The sequence below is a fragment of the Pristiophorus japonicus genome, chromosome 4, assembly GCF_044704955.1.
Source record: "Pristiophorus japonicus isolate sPriJap1 chromosome 4, sPriJap1.hap1, whole genome shotgun sequence".
Lineage (NCBI taxonomy): Eukaryota > Metazoa > Chordata > Chondrichthyes > Pristiophoridae > Pristiophorus > Pristiophorus japonicus.
The window spans coordinates 857,344-872,648 of NC_091980.1; the positions used below are offsets into that span (position 1 = coordinate 857,344).

At 41.4% G+C, this 15,305-nt stretch overlaps 1 protein-coding gene across 1 annotated transcript in view; it reads right to left on the minus strand.

The window, feature by feature from the left end:
* The window catches only part of LOC139261979 (glutamate receptor 1-like), a 631,175-nt gene that overhangs the window by 584,211 nt on the left and 31,659 nt on the right, over positions 1–15,305 (minus strand). The gene's annotated exons all lie outside the window — the stretch shown is intronic.

The window sequence follows — 15,305 nt, forward strand, 5'->3', positions numbered from 1 at the left end:
CACTGTCCAATAATCCCGTGTGTACATTGTCCAATAATCCTGAGTACACTATCCAATAATCCCGAGTACACTGTCCAATAATCCCGAGTACACTGTCCAATAATCCTGAGTATTCTGTCCAATAATCCTGAGTACACTGTCTAATAATCCTGTGTACACTGTCCAATAATACTGTGTACACTGTCCAATAACCGTGTGTGTACACTGTCCAATAATCCTGTGTGTACACTGTCCAATAATCCTTTGTGCACACTGTGCAATAATCCTGTGTACATTAATAATCCTGTGTACTGCCAATAATCCTCTGTGTATACTGTCCAATAATCCTGGGTGCACTGTCCAATAATCCTGTGCACACCGTCCAATAATCCTGTGTACACTGTCCAATAATCCTGAGTGTCCACTGTCCAATAATCCAGTGTGTCCACTGTCCAATAATCCAGTGTGTTCACTGTCCAATATTCCTGTGCGCACTGTGCAGTAATCCTGAGTACACAGTGCATTAATCCTGCGTACACTGTCCAATAATCCTGAGTACACTGTGCAATAATCCTGTGTACACTGTCCAATAATCCTGAATACACTGTCCAATAATCCTGTGTACACTGTCCAATAATCCTGTGTGTCCACTGTCCAATAATCCAGAGTACACTGTCCAATAATCCTGTGTACTCTATCCAATAATCCTGTGTACACTGTCCAATAATCCCGTGTGTACATTGTCCAATAATCCTGAGTGCACTATCCAATAATCCTGAGTACACTATCCAATAATCCCGAGTACACTGTCCAATAATCCCGAGTACACTGTCCAATAATCCTGCGTATTCTGTCCAATAATCCTGTGTACACTGTCCAATAATCCTGTGTACACTGTCCAATAATCCTGAGTACACTGTCCAATAACCGTGTGTGTACACTGTCCAATAATCCTGTGTGTACACTGTCCAATAAACCTTTGTGCACACTGCGTAATAATCCTGTGTACGTTAATAATCCTGTGTACTGCCAATAATCCTGTGTGTACACTGTCCAATAATCCTGGGTGCACTGTCCAATAATCCTGTGCACACTTTCCAATAATCCTGACTACACTGTCCAATAATCTTGTGTTTACACTGTCCAATAATCCTTTGTGTACACTGTCCAATAATCCTTTGTGCACACTGTCCAGTAATCCTGTGTACATTAATAATCCTTTGTACTGTCCAATATTCCTGTGTGTACACTGTCCAATAATCCTGGGTACTCTGTCCAATAATCCTGTGTACACTGTCCAATAATCCTATGCACACCGTCCAATAATCCTGTGCACACCGTCCAATAATCCTGTGTACACTGTCCAATAATCCTGAGTGTCCACTGTCCAATAATCCAGTGTGTCGACTGTCCAATAATCCAGTGTGTCCACTGTCCAATAATCCAGTGTGTACACTGTCCAATAATCCTGCGTACACTGTGCAGTAATCCTGTGTACAATGTGCATTAATCCTGCATACACTGTCCAATAATCCTGTGTGTACACTGTCCAATAATTATTTGTGCACACTGTCCAATAATCCTGTGTACATTAATAATCCTGTGTACTGTCCAATAATCCTGTGTGTACACTGTCCAATAATCCTGGGTACACTGTCCAATAATCCTGTGTACACTGTCCAATAATCCTGTGCACATTGTCCAATAATCCTGTGCACACCGTCCAATAATCCTGTGTACACGGTCCAATAATCCTGTGTACACTGTCCAATAATCCCGTGTGTACATTGTCCAATAATCCTGAGTACACTATCCAATAATCCCGAGTACACTGTCCAATAATCCCGAGTACACTGTCCAATAATCCTGAGTATTCTGTCCAATAATCCTGAGTACACTGTCTAATAATCCTTTGTACACTGTCCAATAATCCTGTGTACACTGTCCAATAACCGTGTGTGTACACTGTCCAATAATCCTGTGTGTACACTGTCCAATAATCCTTTGTGCACACTGTGCAATTATCCTGTGTACATTAATAATCCTGTGTACTGCCAATAATCCTCTGTGTATACTGTCCAATAATCCTGGGTGCACTGTCCAATAATCCTGTGCACACCGTCCAATAATCCTGTGTACACTGTCCAATAATCCTGAGTGTCCACTGTCCAATAATCCAGTGTGTCCACTGTCCAATAATCCAGTGTGTACACTGTCCAATAATCCTGTGTACACTGCCCAATAATCCTGTGCACACTGTCCAATAATCCTGTGTACTTTGTGCAGTAATCCTGTGTACACTGTGCAGTAATCCTGAGTACACTGTGCATTAACCTGCGTACACTGTGCAGTAATCCTTCGTACACTGTGCAGTAATCCTGCATACACTGTCCAATAATCATGAGTACACGGTGCAATAATCCTTAGTACACTGTCCAAAACTCCTGTGTACACTGTCCAAGAACCCTGTCTGTCCACTGTCCAATAATCCTGAGTACACTGTCCAATAATCCTGTGCACAGTGTCCAATAATTCTGAGTACACTGTCCAATAATTCCCAGTACACTGTCCAATAATCCTATGTACTGTCCAATAATCCTGTGTGTACACTGTCCAATAATCCTGTCTACACTCTCCAATAATCCTGTCTACACTCTCCAATAATCCTATGTACACTGTCCAATAATCCTGTAAACACTGTCCAATAATCCGGTGTGTAAACTGTCCAATGATCCCGAGTACACTGTCCAATAATCCCGAGTACACTGTCCAATAATCCCGAGTACACTGTGCAATAATTCCGAGTACACTGTCCAATAATCCCGAGTACACTGTGCAATAATTCCGAGTACACTGTGCAATAATCCCGAGTACACTGGGCAATAATTCCGAGTACACTGTGCAATAATTCCGAGTACACTGTGCAATAATCCCGAGTACACTGTGCAATAATCCTGAGTACACTGTCCAATAATCCCGTGTGTACATTGTCCAAAAATCCTGAGTACACTGTCCAAAAATCCTGAGTACACAGTCCAATAATCCTCTGTACACTGTCCAATAATCCTCTGTACACTGTCCAATAATACTGTGCACACTTTCCAATAATCCTGACTACACTGTCCAATAATCTTGTGTGTACACTGTCCAATAATCCTGTGTGTACACTGTCCAATAATCCTAAGTGTCCACTGTCCAATAATCCAGTATGTCGACTGTCCAATAATCCAGTGTGTACACTGTCCAATAATCCTGCGTACACTGTGCAGTAATCCTGTGTACACTGTGCATTAATCCTGCATACACTGTCCAATAATCCTGTGTGTACACTGTCCAATAATCTTGAGTACTCTGTCTAATAATCCTGTGTACACTGTCCAATAATCCTGAGCACACTGTCCAATAATCCTGACTACACTGTCTAATAATCATGTGTGTACACTGATCAATAATCCTGTGTGTACACTGTCCAAAATTTCTTTGTGCACACTGTCCAATAATCCTGTGCACATTAATGATCCTGCGTACTGTCCAATAATCCTGTGTGTACACTGTCCAATAATCCTGGGTACACTGTCCAATAATCCTGAGTGTCCACTGTCCAATAATCCAGTGTGTCCACTGTCCAATAATCCAGTGTGTCCACTGTCCAATAATCCAGTGTGTACACTGTCCAATAATCCTGAGTACACTGTGCAATAATCCTGTGTACACTGTCCAATAATTGTGTGTACACTGTCCAATAATCCTGTGTGTTCACTGTCCAATAATCCTGTGTGTACACTGTCCAATAATCCAGAGGACACTGTCCAATAACCCTGTGTGTACACTGTCCAATAATCCAGAGGACACTGTCCAATAATCCTGTGTGCACTGTGCAATAATCCTGTGGACACTGTGAAATAATCCTCTGTACAGTATCCAGTAATCCTGAGTACACTGTCCAATAATCCTGTGTGTCCACTGTCAAATAATCCTGTGTGCACACTTTCCAATAATCCTGACTACACTGTCCAATAATCCTGAGTGCACCGTCCAATAATCCTGTGTGTACACTGTCCAATAATCCTGAGTACACTGTCCAATAATCCTGAGTACACTGTCCAATAATCCTGTGTACACTGTCCAAGAATCCTGTCTGTCCACTGTCCAATAATCCTGAGTACACTGTCCAATAGTCCTGTGTACAGTGTCCAATAATCCTGAGTACACTGTCCAATAATTCCCAGTACACTGTTCAATAATCCTGTGTAAACTGTCCAATAATCCTGTGTCTACACTGTCCAATATTCCTGAGTACACTGTCCAATAATCCTGTATACTGTCCAATAATCCTGTGTGTACACTGTCCAATAATCCTGTCTACACTCTCCAATAATCCTGTCTACACTCTCCAATAATCCGATGTACACTGTCCAATAATCCTGTGAACACTGTCCAATAATCCGGTGTGTACACTGTCCAATAATCCCGAGTACACTGTCCAATAATCCCGAGTACACTGTGCAATAATTCCGAGTACACTGTGCAATAATTCCGAGTACATTGTGCAATAATCCCGAGTACACTGTCCAATAATCCTGAGTAAACTGTCCAATAATCCCGTGTGTACATTGTCCAAAAATCCTGAGTACACAGTCCAATAATCCTGTGTACACTGTCCAATAATCCTGAGTACACTGTCCAATAATCCTGACTACACTGTCTAATAATCATGTGTGTACACTGATCAATAATCCTGTGTGTACACTGTCCAAAATTTCTTTGTGCACACTGTCCAATAATCCTGTGCACATTAATGATCCTGCGTACTGTCCAATAATCCTGTGTGTACACTGTCCAATAATCCTGGGTACTCTGTCCAATAATCCTGAGTGTCCACTGTCCAATAATCCAGTGTGTCCACTGTCCAATAATCCAGTGTGTCCACTGTCCAATAATCCAGTGTGTACACTGTCCAATAATCCTGAGTACACTGTGCAATAATCCTGTGTACACTGTCCAATAATCCTGAGTACACTGTGCAATAATCCTGTGCACACTGTCCAATAATCCTGGGTACACTGTCCAATAATCCTGTGCACAGTGTCCAATAATCCTGAGTGTCCACTGTCCAATAATCCAGTATGTCCACTGTCCAATAATCCAGTGTGCACACTGTCCAATAATCCTGAGTACACTGTCCAATAATTGTGTGTACACTGTCCAAGAATCCTGTCTGTCCACTGTCCAATAATCCTGAGTACACTGTCCAATAGTCCTGTGTACAGTGTCCAATAATCCTGAGTACACTGTCCAATAATTCCCAGTACACTGTCCAATAATCCTGTGTAAACTGTCCAATAATCCTGTGTCTAAACTGTCCAATATTCCTGAGTACACTGTCCAATAATCCTGTATACTGTCCAATAATCCTGTGTGTACACTGTCCAATAATCCTGTCTACACTCTCCAATAATCCTGTCTACACTCTCCAATAATCCGATGTACACTGTCCAATAATCCTGTGAACACTGTCCAATAATCCGGTGTGTACACTGTCCAATAATCCCGGGTACACTGTCCAATAATCCCGAGTACACTGTCCAATAATCCCGAGTACACTGTGCAATAATTCCGAGTACATTGTGCAATAATCCCGAGTACACTGTCCAATAATCCTGAGTAAGCTGTCCAATAATCCCGTGTGTACATTGTCCAAAACTCCTGAGTACAGTGTCCAAAAATCCTGAGTACACAGTCCAATAATCCTGTGTACACTGTCCAATAATCCTGAGTACACTGTCCAATAATCCTGACTACACTGTCTAATAATCATGTGTGTACACTGATCAATAATCCTGTGTGTACACTGTCCAAAATTTCTTTGTGCACACTGTCCAATAATCCTGTGCACATTAATGATCCTGCGTACTGTCCAATAATCCTGTGTGTACACTGTCCAATAATCCTGGGTACACTGTCCAATAATCCTGAGTGTCCACTGTCCAATAATCCAGTGTGTCCACTGTCCAATAATCCAGTTTGTCCACTGTCCAATAATCCAGTGTGTACACTGTCCAATAATCCTGAGTACACTGTGCAATAATCCTGTGCACACTGTCCAATAATCCTGAGTACACTGTCCAATAATTGTGTGTACACTGTCCAATAATCCTGTGTGTTCACTGTCCAATAATCCTGTGTGTACACTGTCCAATAATCCAGAGGACTCTGTCCAATAATCCTGTGTGTACACTGTCCAATAATCCAGAGGACACTGTCCAATAATCCTGTGTACACTGTGCAATAATCCTGTGGACACTGTGAAATAATCCTCTGTACAGTATCCAGTAATCCTGAGTACACTGTCCAATAATCCTGTGTGTCCACTGTCAAATAATCCTGTGTGCACACTTTCCAATAATCCTGACTACACTGTCCAATAATCCTGAGTGCACCGTCCAATAATCCTGTGTGTACACTGTCCAATAATCCTCAGTACACTGTCCAATAATCCTGAGTACACTGTCCAATAATCCTGTGTACACTGTCCAAGAATCCTGTCTGTCCACTGTCCAATAATCCTGAGTACACTGTCCAATAATCCCGTGTGTACATTGTCCAAGAATCCTGAGTACACTGTCCAAAAATCCTGAGTACACAGTCCAATAATCCTGTGTACACTGTCCAATAATCCTGTGTACACTGTCCAATAATCCTGTGCACACTTTCCAATAATCCTGACTACACTGTCCAATAATCTTGTGTGTACACTGTCCAATAATCCAGTGTGTACACTGTCCAATAATCCTGTGTACACTGTGCAGTAATCCTGTGTACACTGTGCATTAATCCTGCATACTCTGTCCAATAATCCTGTGTGTACACTGTCCAATAATCTTGAGTACTCTGTCTAATAATCCTGTGTACACTGTCCAATAATCCTGACTACACTGTCTAATAATCATGTGTGTACACTGATCAATAATCCTGTGTGTACACTGTCCAAAATTTCTTTGTGCACACTGTCCAATAATCCTGTGCACATTAATGATCCTGCGTACTGTCCAATAATCCTGTGTGTACACTGTCCAATAATCCTGGGTACACTGTCCAATAATCCTGAGTGTCCACTGTCCAATAATCCAGTGTGTCCACTGTCCAATAATCCAGTGTGTCCACTGTCCAATAATCCAGTGTGTACACTGTCCAATAATCCTGAGTACACTGTGCAATAATCCTGTGTACACTGTCCAATAATCCTGAGTACACTGTGCAATAATTGTGTGTACACTGTCCAATAATCCTGTGTGTACACTGTCCAATAATCCTGTGTGTTCACTGTCCAATAATCCTGTGTGTACACTGTCCAATAATCCTGAGTACACTGTGCAATAATCCTGTGTACACTGTCCAATAATCCTGAGTACACTGTCCAATAATCCTGAGTACACTGTCCAATAATTGTGTGTACACTGTCCAATAATCCTGTGTGTTCAATGTCCAATAATCCTGTGTGTACACTGTCCAATAATCCAGAGGACACTGTCCAATAATCCTGTGTGTAAACTGTCCAATAATCCAGAGGACACTGTCCAATAATCCTGTGTACACTGTGCAGTAATCCTGAGTACACTGTGCATTAATCCTGCGTACACTGTGCAGTAATCCTTCGTACACTGTGCAGTAATCCTGCATACACTGTCCAATAATCATGAGTACACGGTGCAATAATCCTGTGTACACTGTCCAATAATCCTGAGTACACTGTCCAATAATCCTGTGTACACTGTCCAATAATCCTGTGTGTCCACTGTCCAATAATCCAGAGTTCACTGTCCAATAATCCTCTGCACACTGTCCAATAATCCTGTGTACACTGTTCAATAATCCTGACTACATTGTCCAATAATCTTGTGTGTACACTGTCCAATAATCCTTTGTGTACACTGTCCAATAATCCTTTGTGCACACTGTCCAGTAATCCTGTGTACATTAATAATCCTTTATACTGTCCAATATTCCTGTGTGTACACTGTCCAATAATCTTGGGTACACTGTCCAATAATCCTGTGTACACTGTCCAACAATCCTATGCACACTGTCCAATAATCCTGTGCACACTGTCCAATAATTCTGAGTGTCCACTGTCCAATAATCCAGTGTGTCGACTGTCCAATAATCCAGTGTGTCCACTGTCCAATAATCCAGCGTACACTGTGCAGTAATCCTGTGTACACTGTGCATTAATCCTGCATACACTGTCCAATAATCCTGTGTACTGTCCAATAATCCTGTGTGTACACTGTACAATAATCCTGGGTACACTGTCCAATAATCCTGTGTACACTGTCCAATAATCCTGTGCACATTGTCCAATAATCCTGTGCACACCGTCCAATAATCCTGTGTACACGGTCCAATAATCCTGAGTGTCCACTGTCAATAATACAGTGTGTCCACTGTCCAATAATCCAACGTGTACACTGTCCAATAATCCTGTGCACACTGTGCAATAATCCTGTGTACACTGTCCAATATACCTGAGTACATTGTGCAATAATCCGGTGTACACTGTCCAATAATCCTGAGTACACTGTGCAATAATCCTGTGGACACTGTAATAATCCTGAGTACACTGTCCAATAATCCTGTGTACACGGTCCAATAATCCTGTGTACACTGTCCAATAATCCTGAGTGTCCACTGTCAATAATCCAGTGTGTCCACTGTCCAATAATCAAGTGTGTACACTGTCCAATAATCCTGTGCACACTGTGCAATAATCCTGTGTACACTGTCCAATAATCCTGAGTACACTGTCCAATAATTGTGTGTACACTGTCCAATAATCCTGTGTACACTGTGCAATAATCCTGTGGACACTGCAATAATCCTGAGTACACTGTCCAACAATCCTGTGTACACTGTCCAATAATCCTCTGTACACTATCCAATAATCCTGAGTACACTTTCCAATAATCCTGTGTGTCCACTGTCCAATAATCCTGTGTGTACACTGTCCAATAATTATGAGTACACTGTCCAATAATACTGTGTACACTGTCCAATAATCCTCTGTACACTGTCCAATAGTCCTGTGCACACTTTCCAATAATCCGGACTACACTGTCCAATAATCATGTGTGTACACTGTCCAATAATCCTGAGTACACCGTCCAATAGTCTTGCGTACGCTGGCCAATAATCCTGCGTAGGCTGTCCAATAATCCTGTGTGTACACTGTCCAATAATCTTGAGTAAACTGTCCAATAATCCTGCCTATACTGCCCAATAATCCTGTGTGTACACTGTCCAATAATCCCGTATGTACATGTACAATAATCCTGTGTACACTGTCCAATAATCCTGAGTACACTGTCCAATAATTCTGTGTACACTGTCATATAATCCTGAGTACACTGTCCAATAATCCTGTGTACACTGTCCAATAATCCTGAGTACACTGTCCAATAATCCTGAGTACACTGTCCAGTAATCCTGTGTGCACACTTTCCAATAATCCTGACTACACTGTCCAATAACCATGTATGTACACTGTCCAATAATCCTGTGTGTACACTGTCCAATAATCCTGTGTGTACACTGTCCAATAATCCTTTGTGCACAATATCCAATAATCCTGTGTACATTAATAATCCTGTGTACTGCCAATAATTCAGTGTGTACACTGTCCAATAATCCTGGGTACACTATCCAATAATTGTGTGTACACTGTCCAATAATCCTGTGTGTTAACTGTCCAATAATCCTGTGTGTTCACTGTCCAATAATCCTGTGTGTACACTGTCCAATAATCCTGGGTACACTATCCAATAATCGTGTGTACACTGTCCAATAATCCTGTGGATACTGTGCAATAATCCTGAGTACACTGTCCAATAATCCTGTGTACACTGTCCAATAATCCTGTGGATACTGTGCAATAATCCTGAGTACACTGTCCAATAGTCCCGTGTTAACTGTCCAATAATCCTCTGTACACTGTCCAATAATCCTGGGTACACTATCCAATAATTGTGTGTACACTGTCCAATAATCCTGTGTGTTCACTGTCCAATAATCCTGTGTGTTCACTGTCCAATAATCCTGTGTGTACACTGTCCAATAATCCAGAGTACACTGTCCAATAATCCTGTGTACACTGTCCAATAATCCTGTGGATACTGTGCAATAATCCTGAGTACACTGTCCAATAGTCCTGTGTTAAGTGTCCAATAATCCTCTGTACACTGTCCAACAATTCTGTGTACACTATCCAATAATCCTGTGTGTTCACTTTCCAATAATCATGTGCGTACACTGTCCAATAATCATGAGTACACTGTACAATAATCCTGTGTACACTGTCCAATAATCCTGTGTGTACATTGTCCAATAATCCTGTGTACAATGTCCAATAATCCTGTGCACATTGTCCAATAATCCTGTGTATACCGTCCAATAATCCTGTGTACACTGTCCAATAATCCTGTGTATACTGTCCAATAATCCTGTGTGTACACTGTCCAATAACCCTGAGTACACTGTCCAATAATCCTGTGTGTACACTGTCCAATAATCCTGACTACACTGTCCAATAATCTTGTGTACAGTTTCCAATAAAATGTGTACACTGTCCAATAATCCCGTGTGTACACTGTGTAATATCCAGAGTACACTGTCCAATAATCCCGAGTTCACTGTCCAATAATCCTGCGCAACCTGACCAATAATCATGTGTGTACACTGTCCAATAATCTTGTGTACACTGTCCAATAATCCTGAGTACACTGTCCAATAATCCTGTGTACACTGTCCAATAATCTTGTGTACACTGTCCAATAAAATGTGTACCCTGTCCAATAATTCTGTTTACACTGTCATATAATCCTGAGTACACTGTCCAATAATCCTGTGTACACTGTCCAATAATCCTGTGCACACTTTCCAATAATCCTGACTACACTGTCCAATAACCATGTATGTACACTGTCCAATAATCCTGTGTGTACACTGTCCAATAATCCTGTGTGTACACTGTCCAATAATCCTTTGTGCACAATATCCAATAATCCTGTGTACATTAATAATCCTGTGTACTGCCAATAATTCAGTGTGTACACTGTCCAATAATCCTGGGTACACTATCCAATAATTGTGTGTACACTGTCCAATAATCCTGTGTGTTAACTGTCCAATAATCCTGTGTGTTCACTGTTCAATAATCCTGTGTGTACACTGTCCAATAATCTTGGGTACACTATCCAATAATCGTGTGTACACTGTCCAATAATCCTGTGGATACTGTGCAATAATCCTGAGTACACTGTCCAATAATCCTGTGTACACTGTCCAATAATCCTGTGGATACTGTGCAATAATCCTGAGTACACTGTCCAATAGTCCTGTGTTAACTGTCCAATAATCCTCTGTACACTGTCCAATAATCCTGGGTACACTATCCAATAATTGTGTGTACACTGTCCAATAATCCTGTGTGTTCACTGTCCAATAATCCTGTGTGTTCACTGTCCAATAATCCTGTGTGTACACTGTCCAATAATCCAGAGTACACTGTCCAATAATCCTGTGTACACTGTCCAATAATCCTGTGGATACTGTGCAATAATCCTGAGTACACTGTCCAATAGTCCTGTGTTAAGTGTCCAATAATCCTCTGTACACTGTCCAACAATTCTGTGTACACTATCCAATAATCCTGTGTGTTCACTTTCCAATAATCATGTGCGTACACTGTCCAATAATCATGAGTACACTGTACAATAATCCTGTGTACACTGTCCAATAATCCTGTGTGTACATTGTCCAATAATCCTGTGTACAATGTCCAATAATCCTGTGCACATTGTCCAATAATCCTGTGTATACCGTCCAATAATCCTGTGTACACTGTCCAATAATCCTGTGTGTACACTGTCCAATAACCCTGAGTACACTGTCCAATAATCCTGTGTGTACACTGTCCAATAATCCTGACTACACTGTCCAATAATCTTGTGTACAGTTTCCAATAAAATGTGTACACTGTCCAATAATCCCGTGTGTACACTGTGTAATATCCAGAGTACACTGTCCAATAATCCCGAGTTCACTGTCCAATAATCCTGCGCAACCTGACCAATAATCATGTGTGTACACTGTCCAATAATCTTGTGTACACTGTCCAATAAAATGTGTACACTGTCCAATAATCCCGTGTGTACACTGTGCAATATCCCGAGTACACTGTCCAATAATCCTGAGTACACTGTCCAATAATCCTGTGTACACTGTCCAATAATCTTGTGTACACTGTCCAATAAAATGTGTACCCTGTCCAATAATCCTGTGTGTACACTGTGCAATATCCCGAGTACACTGTCCAATAATCCAGAGTACACTGTCCAATAATCCTGAGTACACCGTCCAATAATCTGGAGCACACGGTCCAATAATTCTGCGTAGACTGTCCAATAATCCTGTGTGTACACTGTACAACAATCCTGTGTACACAGTCCAAGAATCCTGTGTGTCCACTGTCCAATAATCCTTAGTACGCTGTCCAATAAGCCTGTGTACGCTGCCCAATAATCCTGAGTACACTCTGCAATAATCCCGAGTACACTCTGCAATAATCCCGAGTACAGTGTCCAATAATCCTAAGTACACTGTCCAATAATCCCGAATACACTGTCCAATAATCCTCTGTACACTGTCCAATAATCCTGAGTACAACGTCCAATAATCCTGTGAGTACACTATCCAATAATCCTGAGTATTCTGTCCAATATTCCTGAGTACACTGCCCAATAATCCAGTGCACACTGTCCAATAATCCTGTGCACACTGTCCAATAATCCTGAGTACACTGTCCAATAATCCTGTATGTACACTGCCCAATAATCCTGAGTACACTGTCCAATAATCCTTAGTACACTGTCCAAAACTCCTGTGTACACTGTCCAAGAACCCTGTCTGTCCACTGTCCAATAATCCTGAGTACACTGTCCAATAATCCTGTGCACAGTGTCCAATAATTCTGAGTACACTGTCCAATAATTCCCAGTACACTGTCCAATAATCCTGTGTAAACTGTCCAATAATCCTGTGTACTGTCCAATAATCCTGTGTGTACACTGTCCAATAATCCTGTCTACACTCTCCAATAATCCTGTCTACACTCTCCAATAATCCTATGTACACTGTCCAATAATCCTGTAAACACTGTCCAATAATCCGGTGTGTACACTGTCCAATAATCCCGAGTACACTGTCCAATAATCCCGAGTACACTGTCCAATAATCCTGGGTACACTGTGCAATAATTCCGAGTACACTGTCCAATAATCCCGAGTACACTGTGCAATAATTCCGAGTACACTGTGCAATAATCCCGAGTACACTGTGCAATAATTCCGAGTACACTGTGCAATAATTCCGAGTACACTGTGCAATAATCCCGAGTACACTGTGCAATAATCCTGAGTACACTGTCCAATAATCCCGTGTGTACATTGTCCAAAAATCCTGAGTACACTGTCCAAAAATCCTGAGTACACAGTCCAATAATCCTGTGTACACTGTCCAATAATCCTGTGTACACTGTCCAATAATCCTGTGCACACTTTCCAATAATCCTGACTACACTGTCCAATAATCTTGTGTGTACACTGTCCAATAATCCTGTGTGTACACTGTCCAATAATCCTAAGTGTCCACTGTCCAATAATCCAGTATGTCGACTGTCCAATAATCCAGTGTGTACACTGTCCAATAATCCTGTGTACACTGTGCAGTAATCTTGTGTACACTGTGCATTAATCCTGCATACACTGTCCAATAATCCTGTGTGTACACTGTCCAATAATCTTGAGTACTCTGTCTAATAATCCTGTGTACACTGTCCAATAATCCTGAGTACACAGTCCAATAATCCTGACTACACTGTCTAATAATCATGTGTGTACACTGATCAATAATCCTGTGTGTACACTGTCCAAAATTTCTTTGTGCACACTGTCCAATAATCCTGTGCACATTAATGATCTTGCGTACTGTCCAATAATCCTGTGTGTACACTGTCCAATAATCCTGGGTACACTGTCCAATAATCCTGAGTGTCCACTGTCCAATAATCCAGTGTGTCCACTGTCCAATAATCCAGTGTGTCCACTGTCCAATAATCCTGAGTACACTGTGCAATAATCCTGTGTACACTGTCCAATAATCCTGAGTACACTGTGCAATAATCCTGTGCACACTGTCCAATAATCCTGAGTACACTGTCCAATAATTGTGTGTACACTGTCCAATAATCCTGTGTGTTCACTGTCCAATAATCCTGTGTGTACACTGTCCAATAATCCAGAGGTCACTGTCCAATAATCCTGTGTGTACACTGTCCAATAATCCAGAGGACACTGTCCAATAATCCTGTGTACACTGTGCAATAATCCTGTGGACACTGTGAAATAATCCTCTGTACAGTATCCAGTAATCCTGAGTACACTGTCCAATAATCCTGTGTGTCCACTGTCAAATAATCCTGTGTGCACACTTTCCAATAATCCTGACTACACTGTCCAATAATCCTGAGTGCACCGTCCAATAATCCTGTGTACATTGTCCAAGAATCCTGTCTGTCCACTGTCCAATAATCCTGAGTACACTGTCCAATAGTCCTGTGTACAGTGTCCAATAATCCTGAGTACACTGTCCAATAATTCCCAGTACACTGTCCAATAATCCTGTGTAAACTGTCCAATAATCCTGTGTCTACACTGTCCAATATTCCTGAGTACACTGTCCAATAATCCTGTATACTGTCCAATAATCCTGTGTGTACACTGTCCAATAATCCTGTCTACACTCTCCAATAATCCTGTCTACACTCTCCAATAATTCTATGTACACTGTCCAATAATCCTGTGAACACTGTCCAATAATCCGGTGTGTACACTGTCCAATAATCCCGAGTACACTGTCCAATAATCCCGAGTACACTGTGCAATAATTCCGAGTACACTGTGCAATAATTCCGAGTACATTGTGCAATAATCCCGAGTACACTGTCCAATAATCCTGAGTAAACTGTCCAATAATCCCGTGTGTACATTGTCCAAAACTCCTGAGTACAGTGTCCAAAAATCCTGAGTACACAGTCCAATAATCCTGTGTACACTGTCCAATAATCCTGTGCACACTTTCCAATAATCCTGACTACACTGTCCAATAATCTTGTGTGTACACTGTCCAATAATCCTGTGTGTACACTGTCCAATAATCCTAAGTGTCCACTGTCCAATAATCCAGTATGTCGACTGTCCAATCATCCAGTGTGT